Below are 18,114 nucleotides of genomic sequence, written 5' to 3' on the forward strand. Positions count from 1 at the left end.
CTCTCGCGAGTGCCATTCGCACCTGCTGTTCTTGTGTAAATCCACAGGAGGCCGCTGTCGACTGAATGACTGAGTGACTGTTGATCGACTGACCCACCCGCCTCCTTCCCTAAACCCAACCAATAGTGTTTTCAAAAGCACGATTGACCCGCTCACCCACTTCTCTAAACATAACCAACAGTTTAAAAAAGCAATTCAGAAAAAGAAAAGCCCTCGCCTGACTTTAACCACGCTTCGGATTTTAACGCATTCTCACCCTGTTATTTACTTGCTTATTTTATATTTTCCTTTCAATTTTTGTCTTACCGGCTTACTGGAATCATTTTTTGCCAGACTTGAACCCCGTCATCATCGTCAACTCTTCTCTGCGTCTCAAGTCCACCAACATACATGCAAGCTACTGGACAAACGTTAGAGTGAAAAAGCTGTCCATATGGAGGTAAGCAGTCAGCTAGTACTCGTGAAAAGGAACTCCGTCATACCACCTTGTATCGCTCGTTTTAAAGATAAAATGCAGCCATACAGTATGTACCTCTGGCTACAAAATTTGCGATCTTCAGAAATTTATATAGGGCTACTTTCAGAATGAGCCTATGTTAATAATATAGATTTAAAACAGTTCTAAGTAGATGTTTTGTTCCACAGATAATACAAATGTGGAATAGAAATTATGATTTTTCAGTCGAAGAATCCCTTTAAATGAATTTGTATTTCACTTCTTGGAAAATAAAGATTAGGATTTTTGATTCTACTGTTTGCTTAAAATAATTCATGTCTGCATTTTAATACTAATGTTTTGATGAAACACTGTACTCACCCAGCAGCTTCTCTGTAAAATATTCACCGCAGCCTCTTCAAACATGCCACGACACAGAAAAATGACTGCTTAACAAATCATTTCCTGGTAAAAGGCATGTTCTGAGGAGATTCTGTCAACTTCTCTGGCTTTTGACAAATTTCATCTCTGCGCTCGGCAAAGTAAATGCTTTAAAACCTTTCGACATAACCAGGGCTGTCCAGGGATCGCAGCCATTTGAATAATGAATTTGCAGTATGTTGAGAACATCTGTCTGCTCGCCAGAAATGAAGTGTTTTTCAAGACTGACGCATCCTTGAACAAAACTACAGTTATTTCGTATAATCCAGTGCGTTTATGTTCACTGGGATTTCCTTGCGTTAGTGACGCGCTACAATCAATCTGTGCTCTTGTTGCATTGAAAAAGCCTGTAAAAAAGCAGTAATCCTTGTCATTTCAGGCTTGTGTTTTCTGTGCCTTAAGGCATCATATTTAATTCAGGACTTGTGTATTTCTTTATGATTGCAGCATCTGCTTGATCCCTGAGCCAGCTCTCTCTGTCACTCAACCCGTGTTCAATAATTTCTGCCATGACCCTTCTGAGGCCTGTGTCGCTCCAGACGCAAAACTTTGCTTTGTGACAAACAAACAGTCATGTGCCGGATGTGTTAGGGGTGCGTAAAAGAGAAGGATGGATAGGCAAAGTAAAAATTGTAAAAAAAAATTATTTTCATGCTTGCTGTAAATTGTGCATTAGAGAGAAGAAGACGCCTTCGGGTATTAATGCAAAAACCAAAAACACTGGAAAACTAAAAAAAATTTAAAAATCACCAACTCAATGCTAAATAATAATGAAGACAGACACTTTCCATAAGACAGTGATGATGCATTCATCCTAAATCTGTGAAAGTTTTTAATATCTTGATTTAAATGTATGTACATTTCTTAAGTTATACTTTTTATACTTATACATCTTCTTTGCATTAAATTACAAGAAAACAAATTACCACTTATACGAGGTGTTTCCAATGCAGCATGTTTGAGGACAGTAAATTTGACATGGTTCTCACTTCCGGCTATATCAAATATCCAGCGCAATAAGGGGCAATACGTGTTTTGCGCAATTTGTTGCTATTTTCAAACCAGCGCAACCTTAATTTTCCCCCTTTGCACCATGTTGTTTAAATAGCAAATACATTTGCGCCACTTTGTGGACACATGGGTGTTTCGGTCTATAAAGGAGGTGTGTTAAAGGTTCACAAAACCCTGGAGTACTTTTTGAGATTTAAACAGATTTGTGTGTGTTGAGCATCAGTTAAGACAATGTTAGAACCTGTTAGCTGTAATTGTGGGGAAAATGGATAATTTGGCTTTTGTCAGCTAATTCCGCTTCTGGGTTAAAAAGGTTTTTGGGGTGGGATCACAATCGTTGACGTAGTGCAAAACTGCAAGTGCAAAGATGAAGTGTCGGTTTTTCATTATTATTCATAGTGGAGTTTTCTTATCCTATGGGAAGAGTCAGCTTCGTAATTATTCTTGACTGCACGTGCTTTCCGAAGGCAAGGCAGACCTGCCTGTGCCAAGCTGTGAGATCCTAAGTTGATGATTGGGTGAGACTGTGTCCACGGACCCACGGCACACAGTATTTAGCTATTCATGAAGGGTCATATGTATTTGTTTCCATGATCCACGGGGTTTGTTGCATGTTTTTCCCTGCGATGCTGTCAGGGCCGATACAGCAAAGCTGTGTGTGTGTGCAGCAAGCATTTTTGTCAGGAGAGCAGTACGAGAATTGAAGAATGGCGGATGTCTTTTATCAGGAGTTCGTTCACATTTAGACACATTGCCGTGCTGCTGTGTTTGCCTAAATCCTCTAACAGGGCTAATGGTTAAAATAGACAGGCAAGAGACCTGCTGCACTGAGTCTGTATTCAGATCTGGAGATTGAAGGAAAAGTCCTCATTTATAGTGTTTATATGAACACGATTATCTTTATAATGATTTAACAAATTGTGGTTGTGTGTATATGAAATGACAAATGTAGCAGGACATTAAATTACTGTTTATTTCTTTGCATTAAACTTTGTAAACTATAAATTCATGTGTCTCCATGCGGTTTGTCTAATTTTGTAAGCTGACAACAGTTGTTCGCTCCCCTCCTTCTCCCCTGCTCTGCTGGCCACGCCCACTCCTGCTCTTTGCTTGCAGAGCTCCACACCCATTATGATGCATCTTTTGAAAAAATTCTTAGGTAGACTTAAACCGAAAGTGGGGGGTGTCATGCCCCTTTAAGGTGCATTGTTGGCGCGTTGCTATTTTGAGAAACTAAAATAGACTGCGCAATTGAACAGCTGAAAACAGGTCTAAAGTCCAGCGCAGAGTTAGTTGTGTGCCTTAAACATTCACATTTCTTAATACACACAGGATGTACAGCAATACACAAATATCTTTACAAATGAAAAAGGATTTCAAGGATTAAAATATCACAAAAATTTTTTATTTTGTACATAAATATAAAAACCACAGCCTCCATGCCTTCTTCATCTCGGGGGGCTTTTTTTAGTTTATTTATGACAGCTTGCTTTTGTCTAATGTTATTATTAGTAGTATCATTTATTATATGCATATGTATATTTGTTTTATGAAAAGCAAGTTTAGATTTGTCCACCAGCCAGCTTTTAAACCATATGGGGCACAGCACATGTGTTTGGAAATATATATATATATATATATATATATATATATATATATATATATATAATATTATACGATATAATATATTTTTGACCACACTTTGTTATTATTGTTTAATTATTTATTTGATGGAAATTATAACTGAATTTAGAAATAGTTTACAAATCTTTGCACTTCACAAATGAAATTAAATCTGTAGGCTAATGGATGTCTTCACCCGAGTGCGTACAACACCATTTCCTTATCCAGTAGAGAAAGAGAAAAAAAAGTAAAGAGGTAGAAAGGAGGAGGCTCCTTCTTTATCCTCACACAGATGGTCTGTTTAACTGTTTTCTGGCTAGTGAAGCGTTCAGTTTTTCCACTTATAAAGTACGGCATGTAAATAGCAAATGCGCCATGGCGAGACACAACTGGCTCTTAAAGGGAATGTGAGATGAGACTCTGATTGGTTTATTCTCAAGAAAAACACCCATAACTTATTAAGAGAATAAGCACAACCCTGTTAGACCATGCACTGTGACACAAACCATATTTTTCTGTCCTTAAAATAGCGGATTTGGACATGCCCTTCTTCAACTATAATGGCTTCTCCAGCTGAAAAACTTAGAATTGTGAAAAGGGTTTATGAGAACTTAAGGGATAGTTCACCCAAAAATTTAAATTACCTCATCATTTACTCTCCTTCATTTGCAACATAGCCCTATTTTTGATAACTTAGCCCTATGTACACTTCAGGAGATCGCAAATTATGTAGCGAGAGGTACATATGGCTGCACTTCATCTTTAAAACAAATGCTATAGGGTGGTATGACGTTGTTCCTTTTTCGCTTGCCAGCTGACCACTAACCTCCCTATGAACGGCTTTTCCGCTGTTACCAGTTTGTCCAGTGGCTCGCCGCATACATCGAAGGACTTGCGGGGATGGAACAGAGTTGACCGCAATGATGGGGTTTGATTCTGGTGAAAAGCAGTTCCAGAAAGTAGGTAAGACAAAAACAAAAGCCAAGAAATAAAATAAACAAGTAAATAACAGGTCGAGAATGTGGAAAGATCTGAAAACGTGGTAAAAAAATCAGCCATCCACTGCTTTTGAACACACTGTCGTTTGGGTTTAGGAAAGGTGGTGAGTGGGTCAATCGGTGCTTTTGAAAACAATAGTTTGGGTTTAGGGAAGGAGGAGGGGTGGGTCAGTCGACTGGACATATTTGGTGCTCTACAGAAATGTATATTGGGCTGTCTGTCTGGCTAGTGTGTTGGTTGGTTTGGACTAAAAAATTATCTCATGTGGTCCTCGAGATAGGGATCTCCATGGTAAAGCGGGACAGCTGGCTGCATCCAGTAGGGGGAGGAAACAAAAAAAAAACAAAAGAAAGAAAAAAACACAAAAGTTGACTCACATTTTAAGGCAGACTATTTTGGTTATGAGTGCTTACTAAAAAGTGCAATTGAATGAAAGATATGATTCCAAGAGTAGTTTCAATACAATCCAAAAAACAGGTTAATAAATAACACACAAACAAAGAATAAAGAGAGAAATTGAGGGCTTCAGTATGGGAATGATCATTAACTGAAAAGGAACACCTGAGATAATTAAATGAGTTGTCATGGAAACAAACGAGTGGAGGGAAAATGTAAAATAATTCTATTGATAGAAGCCTTTCCTATGTGACAACTAGCCCGGGGCTCCCTAGTGCAAACAGTAGATATAAAAACATCCTTTTTAAAAAGAGTGTTAATGAACACACATGTAGTAAAAACTAATGCGATGATATAAGGACACACTGTCTGTGACTGCAGTCTGATAGGGGACCGTCCCAGTGTCTATAAACAGATGCTGGCCAGTGACAGTCCTTTAAGGACGAGGCAGAGGGGCCAGATGTTGATCTGACCCCAGGACCACACGACCTGCTGACAGGCCCGTGACGTGGATGAGTCCTGGCAGCCGGCAGTGCTCCAGTTCACCCACAGCACGAGCTGGAGAATCTCCACATTTCCCCTTCAAACATGGCAAAAGCATGACTGCTGGTCAGTGGTGCTGATGCTTGTCAAAGATTCAGCACAAAAACCCTGCCAGACTTCATCACGTCAAAGCGGACTTAGCCGAATGAACAAGAACAACTCCAGGCACTGCCACGTCGAATCGCGCTCAAATCCAACAGCTGTTTCTTGAGCGATTGCAGATGCGAAATAATGATAATAATGGCTACTTACAGTTCACTCCATCAAGTAAACAAAGCATCGACCACACCCAGAACACAAGCAGGATTCTATTAGCAGGATGACATCAAAAATGCTGGAGAAAAAGTTGATATTTGAAGACTGAATTTCAAGTTGGAAAATTTATTAGAGTTAAAAACGTCATGTGTGTGAACTCATGCAAATTTGAGAATTATATTATGTACAAACAGTAATATTATTATTACAATTTAATGTCATATTTTATATACAGTCAAAGTCTAAATTATTGGCCCTCTTCTGAATTAATTAATTTATTTATTTCAAATATTTCCAAGGTGATGCTTAACAAACAAGCCAAGAAAAGTTTCACAGTATTTCCTTTGTTTTTTCCCAGACCCAGACTTTGGTAAAAACGCAAGCAATCCACACATACAAATACAACAAAACTAAAACTTGTAGAACAATTAGTTATGTGTAATAACAATGGAAAGACACAAGGAGAAAGTACTGAATTAAGAAAACTTCAAAATCACTTTGTATATAAGGCTTTTATGGTAAAGGCAGCTTTAGGATGTAAAATCATGTCTAAAAATCTTGGGACTTATGTGGGTCTCTTCTATAAACTCTGGTCTTTAGCTCTTATTTTCTATAAAGTATCAGGTGATAGGCTGGGCCAGTCTAGAAGCTTTATTTTCTTTTCTGAAACCAATGAAGACTTTCCTTGGCTGTGTTTGAGGTCACTGTCTTGCTGAAATGTCCTCCCTGGTTTCCTATTCATCATCCTGGTAATGTAAGTGTTAGGCCTGAAGCAGCTATAATATTCATTTACAGTGACAAGAGGCAGGACAGCTTTTTTAACTACTGAGAGATTTCAGCTGCTTTCTGGTCTTTTCATGCATTTTTACACCTTCCTTTCTTTGTCTGTTAAATACTTTTTCACTGTGTCATTTCAGTTTTTTTTTACAGAAAAACTTCTAAATTAATTAAAAAAAAACTTTTTGTATACAGATACATGGATTACTTGAAAAATGGTGACTCTTTCAATACTTAAACCGCTGTATGTATGTTTGTGTTTTTTTATTACTAATCTATATTGCTTACATGCTCAATGAATATTAGTCAAAAATATCAGAAAGTACTAATTTTTTTTTAAATATCAGTATTAATTCTTTGGTAAATGTCATTACAGTGACTTGTATGTATATATGCATACCCCAAAACATTAAGCCCTATCATACACCCAGCGCAATAAGGCACAAGATGTGTTTGGTGGGATTTGTTGCTATTTTCAGACCAACGCAACCGTAATTTTCTCACTTTGCACCATGTTGTTTAAATAGCAAATCTATTTGTGCCGCTTTGTGGACTTATGGGGGTTCCGGTCTATAAAGGAGGTGTGTTAAGGCGCATTGTTGGAGAGTTGCTATTTTGAGAAACTAAGTACACTGTAAAAAAAATCTGTAAAATAACAGTTAAATGACTGTATATTTTAACAGATTTTTTCCGTATACACGTATTACGGGTGTTTTTCCGTTTATATCAATGACTGTAAAAAATATGGACGACGCGACAGCCCTTTTTCCCATTGAACGCCTTGAGGGCAAAACGCCTGCTTGACGGGCACAAACTGTCGCAAAAGACTGCTGAAATTGGAGCCAGACATGCGCAGAAGGACTGTCTGATGGAGCCAGAGGAGGAGCCGCGAAAATGAGCAGAGTCGAGCTTCCAATCAAACGCTTTATGTAAAATCAACTACGCCCCCCGAACTTCTCAGCATGCGTTTGCTGTCATATCAACACAAATGGATGTAATAACGTTAACAAATATGAGGGTTTTATATATTCAATCGCGCCAGCTCCAGGCCGCAGCGCACAACTTACTCGCGGCGTCGCGGGCTGATTCTGGCTCGCATGCGGCAGCGCCTGCTCGCTCGGCCGCCGCATCTGGCTCGATTGACTCGGACTGGAATCGGGCAGTGAGTCCAGGCATCCGGAGTAGGTCCAGCAGAGGTAACATTAGTCAGTCTGAGCTCTAAGAGGTAAGTCTCCGGCAGGCGAGAATCTAGCCGGAACTGTGTTTTGCTATCTGGGTGGCTAGGCGTGTATCAGCAAACTAATAAAGCCCGAAAAAAGCCCTGAACTTAGCGAATAAACAGTGTTCCACCAGGATCATGTATGTCAGAAACTATAGTTTACTGCTGAACTCATTTTGTCATGGTAAAATAAAACAGAAATCGAATAATAACATTTCAGTCTACTTCAGTCTCCTGCCGAAGCTCAGACGCCGCGCTTTGAGAAACTGTCAATCACAGCTGTCAATCACGATGACACGCCCAGCATTAAATTACTGCTAAAAACAAACTGTTTACAAAAATGAAGATCTGCACCTATTTCAGCACAATAACCAGTGCCTTAATCGACCAGAACTATCTTTCGGGACATTTTATTGCAAGTGTAAGATTTTTTTTTATTTGGGCTCAAGTCTCCTTCATTAACACGGAGGAGGCGGGCTTTATGACTTGTACTGCAGCCAGCCCCCAGGGGACGATCTAACGGCCGAAACCTTCACTCAAACGTAGGCTTGCGGCACACTTGGTTTATATACATTTTCGAATTGCATTGTGGGAAGGGGATCGCAGCTCAGGCAGCGTTTGATGGACATCGGGACATATTTCTTCCTCTGTTTTTTCCCTGGTAAGTACGATTAATAAAACATATAACAATATTTTAGTTAAAAGACTGCTTTATTACATTTTTATCGTTATTTAAAATGATTTTGTCTTGTATGAAGTGCCCATGGAAAGTACAGCAGTGAATTACGTTAATTATTGTTAATAAGATCAGACTTTATTTCATTAAGATCAAACTGAGCTATGAGTGGTTAAATGTAATTTAAACAAGCATTTACCTAATGATTTTTTACCTTTTTATGCGTTTTCCTCATCAGTAAATATGGTATCTGTTCATTTACAGTTGTTTGTCCGTATTTTTCTAAACTGCCGTGCGCGGGAAGTGACGTGACGTCCCAATCACCCACTCACTCTCTCTGCACCTGCGTGTCTGACTGGATTAACGGTAAACGTCAGCTTGTCTGTGAGAGTGTGAAAGGTATGTTAATTATTTAATAGAAATATAAATGTTTTCTTTGTACAGTGCATTGAACAAGGGATAGCATTCAAAGTTTGTGACACTGTGTAGTTTGGTTGATATACGTTACCTTTAATGAACACTAACGTCAACGTGTTTCAAACGCTCGTAACACCTGACCGTCTGTGTTTGTTTGCATATTAATAACTAATTTCATATTTTTACTGACGTTATCAAATGTTAGCTTTAGTTTGACCGACGTTTTAAGGCTGTGTGACCGAGTTTCAGTGGAACAGCTTTGCTGGTTTTTAAGTAACGTTAAGTTATAAGTTAGACTCGCGTGAATTGGAGACATTTGTAACTCGGTATGAGGGAAAATACACACTCGTTAAGTTATTATTAGTGGTGGGCCGTTATCAGCATTAACGTGCTGCGTTAACGCGAGACTTATCGCGCGATAAAAAAATATATATCGCCGTTAATCTATTCTCAACGTTGGGTTGGGAGCTGCAGCTCATGGGTGACTTTCATACTTTGACATTTTAGCGCGGATGTATACCTGACAGGTGAGCCGTCTGACAAACAAGTGCCCTTCTGAATCAAATCAGCAGGATGCCTGACTTTAACTGCAGTTCGGCAGTTTCACTTTAACTCATGAACATTTCATTCATCCCGCGTGACAAACTGGGGTAATAGACGCAAATAAGAAGCAAGAACTGATGAGAATGTTATGGAATTTAATAACGCTCGCCAAATGGAACGAAAAAAAAAAAACTTCCGCATTTCGCGACGTGTGTTTGTGTGTACAGAGATAACAGAGTGATACAGTAAGTGTGTGACATTTAAAAGTATTTATAGTGTTTACACTGTCATGCGTTTTCGGCCTCAAATAGCCTACAACGTGTACCTTAAAGCACACAATTAAATGTTTGTTGTAGTCGAGTTGAACTGTCATTGATATTTATTTATTCAATTTTAAGAACCTCAAGGGCAGCTAATATGAAGATATAAAGATGAGTTGTTCTTCCACAGTCTTAAAATTCTTCAAACTAATTGTCAGTTCGATTCATTATAGCAAATAATACTTTCTTTACTATTAGGAGATCAGGAGTTTTATTTGAATGAAACCTTAGCTGCTTTTCCACTATCGTGCCAAACCGTTCTAAGAACACTTCGGTACGGTTACGGTTGTTTCTCCACTGAGCCTGGAACGGCGCGGCACGATTACAAACCGTTCTCGGCCCGGAATTCTCGGCACGGTTAGACAACCGTGCTGAACTGTGCTGACAGATTCTGTGGGTTGACGTCGCGACTCGGTTGCTAAGCTACCACAGCTGGCTCAGCAGAAGCGCGCTAGTCATCAGACATCTTCATTAAACTACAGTACATTTAATATAAAATAATGATCCAGGTCTAAACGATACAGTTTGAAAAGGGTTTTAAAACCATAGAGTAGTCTCTGGCAGAGAAGTGAATGACTCATCACATTCTTACGAAGATATTTTATTCATTAAAGTTATTATTTTATTGACTTGAATACATACCTACTTCGTCTGCCTGAAAGTGAGTTTAATGCACGCAGCGCTGGGAGAGACATGCCAACGACTTGCGCTGCTGACTTTTTTTTCCTGCTGCGCATCGAATAAAGCGAATAAAGTCACGCTTTGCATCGTCGATGTCCAAATTCCACAACAACATCACTATATCCATGAAACACGAACTTGCAGACTCTTTTAACAACGAGGAAATAATTGCACTTTTTAATTCAAAGCCAGGACAGCTTGTTAATACCGGTGAGACCACCTGAAGGACGGCGTGTTCGTGTTGTAATGTCGGCCGTCCAAAAGACTTTGCTTGAAAGCTTTACGGAGCGGCACTGTAACTGTCCAAGGTACTGTTGTTTGATTTGTATAATAGCATATGCTCTAATAAAAAAGTCAAAAGAATGAATGAATTAAATAAATATGGATTCTTAAATGTCAGTATTGCTTTTACTCAAAAAATATCAATACGTTTTGACAAATGTTTTATAAAAATAAAATGAGCAATTTTCATCATTTCAGCTCTAGGCAATTATATGATTTGGTTAAACATAAGTTATATGACATTTATGAGGCATGTAACATGTTTCTGTGTTTTTGTTTTTTCTTTAATATAGCTACGCAAATATTTTCTAAAACGTCAAGCAATAATTCGCCTACAGCTTGTTAGTTAATTATGAACACAAAAATATTTTAAATATTTATAATAATAAAAATAAAATGATCAAAATAAAAAGATAATAGAGCAGCATTTTGCTAAATATAATAGTGCTTTATATGCTTTAAATCCTGCTATATATTGTTTCATATTCGTTTTTTATTTCACTTGCTGCATTCGTTATTTAATGTTTGAATAGTAAAACAAATAACAACCATCGCTTAATTGGTTTTATTTTACCATCAAAATGTAGTATATTTTATATCATTATCAACTTTTGATATAAAAACGCAGTGTAATTTAATTAATTGTTAAAAATGAAATAATTTATGTGCTGTGTTTTTATTAGTGAAAGTGCCCGCTCACCTTTGACAAGGCCTGTCAAAAATTATATTTCTGCCACTATAATGCAAATGCACTATTATTGTTGTCTTATCATTGTTTATTTTTCTGTTATGTTCAGAGATTTTAAATATTATTTATTTCCCCTCCAATTATTTTCAATCATCACGTTACATTTTGGTAATTTTCCCTCCAAATAAAATTTAGCCAGAGCTGCGCAACATATAAATAAATAAGGGTGCACATGTACCTATATTTAGCACCCCTATTTGATAGAGCGGCATAACATTGTTTAATCACATGGTTGCTTTTGCTTTTATGAAAAAAAAATAAATAAATAGTTTCGGCTCTTATTTAACTTTAATTGAACAAAGGGAACCGTTTACATTGCGTTACCAAGGCAACTACTAATGCGTTTTGTGTAATGTTTTAAAGAGCTTTGTCGCAGCACGACAGTGGAAAATGAAACCGTATCCGTGCTGTCTGGCCCGGTTTGGCACGGAATGGAACAGTTCTGTTTAAAGAACGATTCAGCACGATAGTGGAAAAGCGGCTCTTGATAGAGTGAACTACATATGGTGTTATCGCAAATGAAATCTTTTTATGTAGATTGAATGAGTGTTATTTTTGTTGTAGGTGTGTTGGTGTAAAAATTGATGCTGACTGGTTAGTACTGCATTTTTAACCATAACAATAATGATTTATATTTAGCATTGCATCTATTGTCATTTTACCAAGAATGTGTTTGCTCTTTCAGAACTCAGGCAGTTGTGCTGGACCTTCTGTACTTTATACAGGAGATGACAGTAAACTTTCAAGTTTAAGAGGTAAAATGTTCAGGGTTTTTCTGTTTGATTTTGAGTGTTTTGTAGATATAATGTTCACTGATATATGATATAAGATTTGCTTTATGTTTATGTTGTCATTTTGGTTATAAGTACAAGGTACAGGTACATTTTCACAGCAATCTAAATTAAAATCTTAAATCTTACATTCAATCCAAACTGAATTTAAATTAATATGGACAAATTAAATAAAATACACCTGGGATTTTAAATGTTTTCATTTTTTTGTTATTTACAAAGTTTAAAGTTTAAAAGTAGACAACCTGCTGCATGTTTCAAACTGAATGAGTGTTATTTTTGTTGTAGGTGTGTTGGTGTAAAAAGTGATGCTGACTGGTCAGTACTGCATTTTTTAACCAAAAAAATAAACAATGATTTATATTTAGCATTGCATCTATTGTAATTTTACCAAGAATGTGTTTGCTCTTTCAGAACTCATGCAGTTGTGTTGGACCCTCTGTACCTTATACAGGAGATGACGGTAAACTTTGAAGTTTAAGAGGTAAAATGTTCAGCGTTTTTTCTGTTTGGTTTTAAGTGTTTTGTACATATAAGGTTCACTGATATTTTGCTTTGTTGACTTCCAGGTTCTGTAATTTTGGATATAAGTACAAGGTACAGGTACATTTTCACAGCAATCTAAATAAAAATATTAAATCTTACGTTCAATCCAAACTAAATTTGAATTGATATAGACAAATGAAATAAAATACAGCTGGGGTTTTAAATGTTTTCATTTTTTTATTATTCACAAAGTATGTAAAGTATAAAAGTAGACTACGTTGCATGTTTCAAACTGAATGAGTGTTATTTTTGTTGTAGGTGTGTTGGTGTAAAAATTGATGCTGACTGGTCAGTACTGCATTTTTATAAATAATACAAAAAATAAAAAATGATTTATATTTAGCATTGCATCTATTGTCATTTTACCAAGAATGTGTTTGCTCTTTCAGAACTCGGGCAGTTGTGCTGGACCATCTGTACTTAGTACAGGGGATGACAGTAAACTTTCAAGCTTAAGAGGTAAAATGGTCAGGGTTTTTTTTTTTTATATTGATGCTTTTATTTTTATTATTTGGCAAAACCAATTTCTTGTACCTATATTTTTACTAAGTGTTTACATGAACACATTTTGCTTCAGTAATTTAGAATTTTGTTAACATGTATTCAAACTAAAAAGTACTGGGTTGATGTGGGTGTTTTATCTGGGTTTTTTAAGCTGCTACTGTAATCTGTTAAATAAAGCAAGCAGTTATTTATTATTATTATTTATTTTTGCATCATTTGAAATGTTACACGTTCTTTATTTTGGTAATGTCTGTTTAAAGTGATAAGGAAATAACTGGTCCACTGCTGAATCTCTTTTCTTTTCTCTCTTAGCCACCTGATGATGAGAGAGACAATTTCAATGTGGGCATCTTGATGGTGAGCCAGGCCTTCATGCTAATTTTGTGACCGTTTAATCTATTTAGCGTCATTGTAATAACATTATTTCATGATGCAAAACTGGCTAAAAATCAAATTTAAATTTCAACATTAATTGTATGATAGTGTGGTTGATTTAACATTTTATTTAATGTTGGGTTCATTGTAAAAAAAAAAAAAAAAGATTTAATTTTGGTTAAATAAATGCTGATTTTGGGACAGTTTTGTCTATTTATCATCATAGAATTACCATTATTTCAGGGTGGAAAACTGCCTAAAAATCAGTGGTGACTTTTTAACGTTGTTTCAATGATAGTTTGATTGATGTTTTAACATTTATTCAATGTTAATTTAACGTAGGTTTGCTCTCTGGGTAAGAACTAACTTAAAAAATGCGAAAAACTTATGTATGTGCCACTTGACTTTTGTATCACATGTTATTGGCATGTTATGGAATTTAACTATGGCAAATAGGTGAGAGGAGATGGAAAGCTATGATGTCTACATGTTTTCCTGAAACATTTTCAAGGTCAATTCTTTCTTGTATAAAGATAGTGGAAAAGAAAGAAATGTAAAACAAAATGGTTTGTCATTTTTTTAAATTTTGTTTTCTTTCCTTTATTGTTTTTTTTTTTTTTGCCTTATTTTTGTTCTTGCACTATAATTATTTCTTGTAATATTTGATTAAGTAAATATATATATTTTAATTTCTTTTAAATTATGTAGCAGACATGTATTTGAATAATTTTACATAATAATTATAATATTTATAATATTATTTATAATATTAATAATTTAACATATAGGTGTGCATATATGTACCCATATATGTACATGTAATATAGGAAAACAGCTAATTTTATATTTGTCACATATTTCAAAAACCTAAATCAAAACCTATATTAAACCATATGTTTATATAGGTTCTTTCCATGTGGACGTGTACAAGACCCAACACACAACTCACTTTTCTTTTTTTCAGAAAAAGAGTCCACAGTCACAATAACAAGATCATTGGGCTGTCCCCTAATTGTGGTGAGCTACATGTTTAGTCTCTTATGTGCTAAACATTATGTAGCCTAAGGAAGCAGCCCTGACTCTGGAGTTTATATGAAGGTCTGTTTTTACATTTTTAAGTTTATTTCATTTTTATAAGACAAGTAAGTTGATACATGTTTGTTGTATTTACAACAGGAGCATGCTTAGTAACTATCCAGAATGTAGGTCCAAAGCAGAAAAAAAGAGCACCAAGCAGAAACATACCATCTAAACTCCTTCGATTCCTGTCAGACCAGAAAGACTTTCAGAATCCTTGGAAGATTTAAAGGTAATTAAGCACACCAGTAATACTTTATAATAACTAAACACTATTGATTAATTTATTAAGCATTAGCAAAAAGTTCTGTTAAGCATTAACTCTACATTAATAGACCTTAGTATACAGTTTATAACTACAGCTGCAAATGCTGTAATCTTGACTTATAAGCACATCTATAATGTGCTTAATGATTTTGTTTTTATATTTTGTTAATGATTAATTTTTCATTACTAAATTTAGTATAGCATTATTTACAAACCAGTGATTTAAGAATAGTTGGTGTATTTTTTTTCTAATCATTCAGAATGTGTAAGTAAATGGTTAATAAACTATTCAAACTAACATTTATATATCTTTTTATTCAGGCATATAGTAATAGTTGGGCAGCACAGTGGCTAGCACTGTTGCCTCACAGCAAGTAGAGCTCCGGGTGCTTAGGTTTCCCCCACAGTCCAAAGTCATAAGCTATAGGGAAATTGATTAACTAAATTGGCTGTAGTGTATGAGTGTGTTTGTAAATAAGTGTGTATGGGTGTTTTCAAGGGCGTACTCATGCTATCCATAGTTGCCTTGAAACTGGAAGCGTGCTTGTCTCCCCGACGACCTGCACTCACATTTCATTCGAGCCTGAGCATGCTTACATCGTCAATAATGCACTGTTCAGTTTAACAAGTGCTCTCACTCAGCACAGTGGAGATTTCTTTATATTGTTATATCGTTTTAGTTGTTCAATATGCAGTGACACGCAGTCAAATATTTCGCCGAACAGATCAGCCACTTTTGACGCTCATAAACAATCAAAGTCAACGTGCTGCAGGTACTAGGAGGTTTGCTAAAGGTGCAGCTGTTGTGCAGTGAGGGGTTTGTGTCTTTAATCTATGACAGTTTGCAAGGGACTTTGATTTGGATAAATTAATCACTATTACTGTTCAATGAACGCAAACCCCTTACTGCACCACAGCTGCGCCTTTAGCAAACCTCCTATTCCTGCAGCACAAGGAATTTATGATTGTTTATTAACATCAAAAGTGGCTGATCTGTTCGGCGAAATATTTGACAGCGTGTTACTGCATCCCAAATGACTAAAACAATATAACTAAAGAATTCTCCTTCGTGCTGAGAGCACTTCCTAAACTAAACAGCGCATCATCGATGATGTAAGAGTGCTCAGGCTCGAATGCAATGTGAGTGTGGGACGTCAGGGGAGACGGGAGGGAAGACAAGAGTGCTTCGGCCTGGTTTAAGGCAACTATACATAGTGTGAGTACACACTAAGCTGAAGGAAAATACATGAATGAATTGTAATAGTTATATTTGTAAATAAAGTACAAAAAATAAGTATATAAAGTATATACAATATTTATTTTAATAAGTGCTTTTGTTAACTTCATCCAGTTTTGTAGCCTAAAGTGAGGATTGTTTATGCTTTGTAAATCCCCTTATAAATCACAATTAAAGATTCAGTTATATTCTAAAAATGAAATTCATTTTATTGTATTAAATGAAAAATAAATCTTATCTAAAATAAAATTACTGTACAGTTTAAACATAGCTAAATAACACTGAAATGTTGCATCGTAATATCATTAAATTATTTTAGTGTTGTTTTATCCAGTTTTATGTTATATTTTGGCACTCCAGCTATTCAGCAAGGTTTCATATTTACAGTAATTACATTTTTTAGATAAGACTGTTTAGATAAGAATGTTCATTTGATACTGAGCCTTTAACTGTCGTTTATAAGGATTTATAAGTCATGAATAATCCTCACAGATTAGGCCACAACTGGAAGAAGTTTTGTAAATAATGCAATATTAAATATAATATTTATATATATATATATATATATATATATATATATATATATATATATATATATATATATATATATATATATATATATATATAAATAGTAATGTAAAATCAATCATTAAAGTTTGATAACACAATTATTAAACTGTAGCTGTAGCAAATTTTGCAGCTGTATTTATAACCGACTGCTAACATCTATTAATTTAGAGTCAATGCTTAACAGATAATGAATTCACTATTTGCTAATGCTTCATAAATGAATCATAGCCTGTAGTTATTATAGTGTTACCAGCATAGTTTGTTTATATTACTGTTTCTCTCTTGCATTATTGTTCCGAATATTGTCAAAAGTACCTACACTTTATTTTGAAAAATCTTAAAGTGATTTCTCACCCAAAACTGAATAATTGATAATTCATAATTTACTCACTCTTGACATTTTAAACCTGTATGACTTTGTTTCCTCTGCAAAACACAAAATATCATATTTTAAAGAATGTTGCTCCTATTTCTCCTACTTTGTTCTGTGGAAGTATGTCAGTCAGACAGGCTTGAAATTACAGGGGTGAGACAAGAAGATGATGACAAAACTTCCATTTGTGTAAACTATTGACATGCAAGGAATCACCCCAGTTGTAAGTGAAATGTCATTAGTAATGTTTTTTTTTTGTTGTTTTTGTTTTACAGCCATTGAAGTATCAGTATTGGAGCGGAAGAAAACCCAGTTGTATCGTCTGTTTCCTGCCATCTTGCAGTTTAACCTGGTTTCTTAATGTAAAGTACTTGTAATTTGCCCACTTGTCCTCAATTATCTTAAAGCTAACATTTAAAACTAATTTGCTATGAGATTATTTGCCAAGACCTCTCACTGTGTGATTCACATGTCAATATGTATTATTGTGTGTATAACTAGCTATTTTGAATTCAAATGATTTGTATTCATTAAAGAATCTGTTTTAATTGCAAAGTTGTTTTTGTACTAATTGTAAGTTCACAGTTAACAAACTATTTACTGCTTCTTTACACATACAGTATAGAATAAATTTTTTTTTTACTATGGTAAACCATTAATAGTGTATTTCCCATATGTATATGTTTATCCTTACCAACTGCCATTTCTATGCTGCTTGAAGAGCATTAAATTAGTAAAATAATAATTTTTTTACAGTAGGTATCCCATTAAAACAAAGAATCTGTTCATTTTTTCACTGTGTATATATACTATTAAAAAAACAAAAAGTCCTCTTTTTACAGTAGGTATACTATTAAAACACAGAATCTGTCTGTTTTTTTACAGTAGGTATACTATTAAAACACAGAATCTGTCTGTTTTTTTACAGTAGGTATACTATTAAAACACAGAATCTGTCTGTTTTTTTACAATAGGTATACTATTAAAACACAAAATATTTCCGCTTT

The 18,114-nt window shown here is 35.4% G+C and overlaps 1 long non-coding RNA gene across 2 annotated transcripts; it reads left to right on the top strand.

The window, feature by feature from the left end:
- The first annotated feature begins 8,283 nt into the window (after positions 1–8,283).
- LOC101887106 (uncharacterized) lies at positions 8,284–17,756 on the top strand. 2 transcript variants are annotated; one of them, XR_012399399.1, is made up of 13 exons: positions 8,284–8,361; positions 8,641–8,775; positions 11,932–11,961; positions 12,053–12,122; positions 12,447–12,476; positions 12,573–12,642; positions 12,728–12,755; positions 12,963–12,992; positions 13,094–13,163; positions 13,521–13,565; positions 14,548–14,681; positions 14,760–14,892; positions 17,383–17,756. It is a non-coding gene; the product is annotated as an uncharacterized lncRNA (long non-coding RNA). The 2 variants fall into 2 exon arrangements; XR_012399398.1 differs by lacking the exons at positions 8,284–8,361; positions 8,641–8,775 and having other exon boundaries at positions 11,693–11,961; positions 17,383–17,659.
- Positions 17,757–18,114: the final 358 nt, after the last annotated feature.

This window comes from Danio rerio, chromosome 24, assembly GCF_049306965.1.
Source record: "Danio rerio strain Tuebingen ecotype United States chromosome 24, GRCz12tu, whole genome shotgun sequence".
Classification (NCBI taxonomy): Eukaryota; Metazoa; Chordata; class Actinopteri; order Cypriniformes; family Danionidae; genus Danio; species Danio rerio.